Consider the following 6,238-nt stretch of genomic DNA (forward strand, 5'->3'; position numbering starts at 1 on the left):
TTTTTTTGCAGTCAATTATTTCTTGATTCCTCTTTGTCTATTTGCTTTTTTTTTTTTGAATAACTTTACTTTTATTTCTTTGTCTTTCTTTCTCTTACGTACAATATTTCTTATGTTCTTTAATCGTTTTCAGATTATTCTTTCTTGAACACTGATATAGCAACAAAACTAGGTATTTTGACATGCATTTATCTGCATGCAGCACATAATGTTAATGTTGGCCATGCATGGCACGGATTCCCCTTTCTGTGTGATTTATAAGACTGCCGTGGAAAATTAGCCACATCTGTTTACACACTGAAGCTTTCATAAACACACGCACGTATACACACAAATTACATTTGCATGAGTACTTCACTCGCAGGCCAAAGCACACTCTAGCAGGTGTTTTTCATGAATCATGAGAGAGTGGCATGAGAAGAGTCTAGTATAGCCAGACTTTGGTTCTCCACTTGGTAAAAGGGGCAGAAGAAATGATACTCAGACCCTGACTCTCGCCCTAAACCTTTCTCCAGAGTATACAAACACTCACACACCACTTACCTCTACTCTGTCAACTACCTTTCATCAGAGGGAAGGGTCAGCGCAGTAGGACATGGGGGCAATCTTTGGGGCCATGCACACTCATTGCATCTTGCGCATTGGACATGCACCCCAACACTTGTGCTCGCTCACACACACACACACACACACACACACACACACACACACTTAGTTTGGCTTAGCAGTAGCGAGGTATTACTCCAGTCTACAGCAAGATGGGGAGCTGAATCAGACCTACTTTCTGCTGTTTTGTTTTTTCTTTTATGTGAGATGGAAGGATGAACCCATGTGAGAAAAAATAATAATAAGAGCAGAAAATAGAGGTGAAACCCAAAAGAAAAAAAAGCATAGAAGTTCAACTATCAAGGGTTGGTGACTCCCAGACAGTGATAACCCTCCCTCGAATCATTACAATAAGACGGTGCTAGATTTCTACACGGTTACCCTCTCCTTTCATCTGGGAACTGGGATATTGAGTTGTGAGTTGACAACTGGAAACATTTTTATTGTCATGGTATCATTGATGGTGCTGTGTTTTTATAAATGGTTGTTCTTTTGGTGTATGTTTTTTTTCTGTATTGTATGCGACTATTATGCTTTGATACAGTCCGATACAGATCATAATGCACTGCATGCTCCGTTTAGTTTTAATATCTGCTCAGGTTCATTTTGGACTATTTAGTTACAGAATGTTCTGTTTGTTTTTGTTCCAGAAGCGTTTGTACTTATCTTTAGATATAATAGCCACTCACTTGAGCACTATTGGCTTCCATGAAACTGTATAAGTGGTTGAGTGTGTCATTTTTCTCTATGCCTTTGGAACAACATGTTCTACAAACCAACACAAATCAATACAATTGTTGCGCCCATTCACACAAATGAACAACCATGACTTCATGCTCACGTAAAAGGAACATGCTCCCTCATAGAAGCATAGTAGCAGTAAGAATCTACAAAGCCAATATTACAGCACAATATCTATACAAATTAAGTAATATGTGACATATTAAAAGCTCTCACGTTTTCTGATGTGCATCTATGAGAGATTGTATGGTGTCGCTTTGCAAAAGTTGAGCTTAGCATAAGTTGAAGTCGTACTCACATTATCTGATTGACATCAGCTGCCTCTTTCATCCTCTCACAATCACTGGCTCATTCATCCGCTTGGCTACAGGTAACTGATCCAACATCCGATCATGGAAATGCTGATGTACAGTGTGGCCATGATAACCTGATACTTCTCAATACCGCTGCAGCTTCCTCTACCACCCCGTCCTCCTCCATATGTGCTACATTTTTGGTAATGCTAATTACCAACAATTTAATACAATTATCTTTAGATATAATAGCCACTCACAATACAATTTAATGTTTATGAATGAATGCATATTAGGTGGGGAATAATTATTCCGCATTGGTGCTCAGATTCTTTGAATTCTTTCTACTCGCTCAGAGAGCAGAGCAAAGATTGTCTCACTGTAACCATCTGTTATAAATGGTCAGTTCCTTTACACAAGTGTCTCTGACTGAACCCTCTTTTGGACTGACAGCTGTCTTTGTTCAGGGGATCAGTATTTGGATCGTCTTATTCAAGGGACTCAAACAGATCACAACTAGGATTATTTTAAATTCAAGCACTTTTCAAAATGTCTGGAAAAGTCAGACCCACATCACTAGGCTGGGGTTTTGACTTTGTTCTTCAGAAACCCTTCAGTTGTTTTAGAAGAGTGATCAGACACATGGCCATGGGTGATCAAGTGCCTTTCATTAGGATGTATCTACTAAATCTAGGCCTAAATCTTTGATATTAGAAACTTTTACTTTGCTGTAATTCCTTACTCTAAAAACAGTTTTCTTGCTTGGGGTGCACTTTGGGCCTTTATCATCTGTGATATGCATGCTGGGTAAGGTCGAAGTGATACTGTGAAGCATTAATCACAGAGGTCCTCATTCACAATAACTTTTGTTTCTTTGGCAGCGAGGATTAATATCTGGCATTAACAAATGTGACTCTGCCAACTTTTTCCCCCTGGTGTGATAGAAAAAGGAATTTCGCACATGGATGTACCTGCAGAGGATCGCATTCTGTAGAACTGCAATCGTAACTTTTGAGCCTATATAAGCTTTATGGGTAGTAAAAAAGGAAGGGATGGCTCGAATGTAGAGATAACCCTGACACAACAAGCAGAGGGAAGAGACACAGAGAAAGACAGGAGAGATCGACATGGATACAAGAATACTTGATAGATACTGCAGACAGACAGATCAAGGGATACATATTGAACTTCAATACTTGATACTAACCAAAATGTGTTCGTGTCACAGGGTATTGCAAACTGTCAAGTACCGAAAGATGTTTGGTGCAGTTCTGGTGCACTTGCCTGTTTGGTTCAGTACGTTTGCGCTTGTGTGAAAGATGTCAATCAAACTCAGACTAAAGGGACTGACTAAGAACATTTTTCTGGCATGGGTGTTCCAAGAGGACTCTGGTGTGGTTCATTTGTGGCATGCAAGAAAAATATACCAACCACAGTATTTTATGAGAGTAGATATGTGATTTTAGCATACATTCAAAACCTAAACTACTAGTACATCCTTTTGCTGATTGGGAACTGTCAAAGAAGACCTTTTATAAGCAATCTACACTCCCTTGCCAGTTTATTAAGTACACCTAGCTAAAACTAATACAGTGTGATACAACAGTCCTGCAATAAATCCTACCTTCACCTCACTAAAACAGGGATTTATTGCAGTAGTGTTGTATTGGAGACCCCGATGAAGGCCCGAAGCCAAAACGCATTGGTCTGACGATAAAGTTGGTCTTTATACTTCAAGTGTCGTTGGAGTGTTGGTCTTGACCTACAGTATAGTAAAATACTTCCTCACTCCTCCTCAGTGTGCAGTAGTCCACACACACACACACACACACACACACACACACACACACACACACACACACATACACGTCTATGTTACCAACAGGGGACTATCAGGCTACACCGACCAAGTGTGGACTTCTATTTCTGGTCATTTAAAAAATACAAAAATAGAAAAGGACATTTACTTTTAAGATCTTTTTTTATAATATTACTGAAAATAGGCTTTTTTATGTTTTTTTAAAAAATTGCCAAGAGGGGACTTGTGGGTTAAGCGATGTCTGTATGTTAAAAAGGGGACCTCCATTCACTGAAGTGAAACTGTCTGTACCTATTCTTTCAATGATTGTTTGTTTACAGCAACTACTTAGTTTATTTCAAAGATTGATGATTCAACTTTATTCAAACATTTCTCTGTTATACAAATATTAAGAAATAATCAGGCCACTTAAATAGAGAATAAACATTGTTTTACCTGCAAATCAGAAGTGCCTTGACTGCATGCACTTATATCAAGGACTGAATTACTAGCAACAACATTGATTTTATCAGGTTCCTTTATATATAATATACTTTTAAAGTTACATTTTAAAGATTAGCATACAATTCAAGTTAATTTTTACTTTTTCTTTAGTTATTGAGAAATATATCAGTGTGCCTTCCGCTTCATGCAAATTCTCAGTTCCAGTGTTGCAATCCTGAATCATTAGACAAATGTCATTTCATCTTGTCTGTTCACCAATAAAAATAAACGTTATGTGACTAATATTGCAGGTAAAAAAGTTAAGTGTTGTTTCCCCATGACACAATTTATATGTGCTTTTCTTAGCATTCATCCTTGCGAAAAATAGAGGATTGTCTCAACTCACGACTCTCTGGCAAAGTATTGATCTTCCTCTGCATCTTATCTATCAAACTTGTCATATTACTCCTGACACTGATACTGTCTTTTACTGAACTAATGTACAGTATGGACTCATGCAGGAGTGTTAGTGTCTCAGCACACTAGTCAACAGGGGACTTCTGTCATTTAATAGAGTCCAAGTGGGGACAATCTGTTTTAGAGCACAAACTTAAAACACCATTGCAACATAAAGTTTTCTTTTTTCAACTGTCCGACATACTTACACATTAGTATGTAATTCCTAATCAAAGTTATTAATGTTTCATTTGTTCTTTAATACGCTTATCTATAATGTGTTAATATTATAATGTTCATACTTCATGAATGATGGATTCCCCATTTCTAAAGTATTATATCAATTACAAACCAGGGATTTAGAATCTGTCAAGGGTTACAAGAATTATTATCATTATTTGGTTGAGATTATCTTTTTTTATCAGTATTATGAATTGTGCTTATTTCTTTTTCATACATGTTACTTCTGTTCCGTACAGTAGTGTAGCTTGTGTAAACAATTACATTGAAAAGGTCTAGTCCTTTCTGATCTCAAATCAGCTTGGGTGATTGATTAAAAAAGAAATGATCTTACTGATGACCATTTCCATTGACGCATGCATTTAAACATATAATGACTTAGACATGTACTTAAAGTTAGTGAGTGTGTTAATATAGGTTTTAAGTGTAGGATAGTTGGAAAAAGAAAATGATATCTAAACATTTACAAATGAGAAAAACCTTATGAAACTTAACTAAATCTTATCTATCAAACTTGTCATATTACTCCTGACACTAATACTGTCTTTTACTGAACTAATGTACAGTATGGACTCATGCAGGAGTGTTAGTGTCTCAGCACACTAGTCAACAGGGGACTTCTTTCATTTAATAGAGTCCAAGTGGGGACTAAACCTAACCATAACCCTTTTTTCAACTGTCCGACATACTTACACATTAGTATGTAATTCCCAATCAAAGTTATTAATGTTTCATTTGTTCTTTAATACGCTTATCTATAATATGTTAATATTATAATGTTCATACTTCATGAATGATGGATTCCCCATTTCTAAAGTATTATATCAATTACAAAGCATTGATTTAGAAGCTGTCAAGGGTTACAAGAATTATTATCATTATTTGGTTGAGATTATCTTTTTTATCAGTATTATGAATTGTGCTTATTTCTTTTTCATACATGTTACTTCTGTTCCATACAGTAGTGTAGCTTGTGCAAACAATTACATTGACAAGGTCTAGTCCTTTCTGATCTCAAATCAGCTTGGGTGATTGATTAAAACAATAAAAGAAATGATCTTACTGATGACCATTTCCATTGACGCATGCATTTAAACACATAATGACTTAGACATGTACTTACAGTTAGTGAGTGTGTTAATATAGGTTTTAAGTGTAGGATAGTTGGAAAAAGAAAATGTTATCTAAACATTTACAAATGAGAAAAACCTTATTAAACTTAACTAAATCTTATCTATCAAACTTGTCATATTAGTGTTAGTGTCTCAGCACACTAGTCAACAGGGGACTTCTGTCATTTAATAGAGTCCAAGTGGGGACAATCTGTTTTAGCGCACAAACTTAAAACACCATTGCAACATAAAGTTCTTTTTTCAACTGTCCGACATACTTACACATTAGTATGTAATTCCTAATCAAAGTTATTAATGTTTCATTTGTTCTTTAATACGCTTATCTATAATGTGTTAATATTATAATGTACATACTGAGATTATCCTTTTTTATCCGTATTATGAATTGTGCTTATTTCTTTTTCATACATGTTACTTCATTTATAAATGAGATTGAAAGGCCTTATCTGTGTGGGGAAGGGTTACCAGTATCAGATGATGGTCGTTAGGCCTTTACACCTTGAGCTTTAGGGTTGCTAATGTGAAAT

General features: G+C 36.1%; 1 protein-coding gene across 1 annotated transcript in view; it reads left to right on the forward strand.

Moving 5' to 3' along the window:
- The first annotated feature begins 3,347 nt into the window (after positions 1-3,347).
- The window catches only part of LOC118493378, a 10,445-nt gene continuing 7,554 nt past the window's right edge, over positions 3,348-6,238 (forward strand). Inside the window, exon 1 of the mRNA XM_035993017.1 lies at positions 3,348-3,358. The gene's annotated coding sequence lies outside the window, so the exon portion shown is untranslated. The remainder of the gene's footprint in view (positions 3,359-6,238) is intronic.

The sequence above is a fragment of the Sander lucioperca genome, chromosome 16, assembly GCF_008315115.2.
Source record: "Sander lucioperca isolate FBNREF2018 chromosome 16, SLUC_FBN_1.2, whole genome shotgun sequence".
Lineage (NCBI taxonomy): Eukaryota > Metazoa > Chordata > Actinopteri > Perciformes > Percidae > Sander > Sander lucioperca.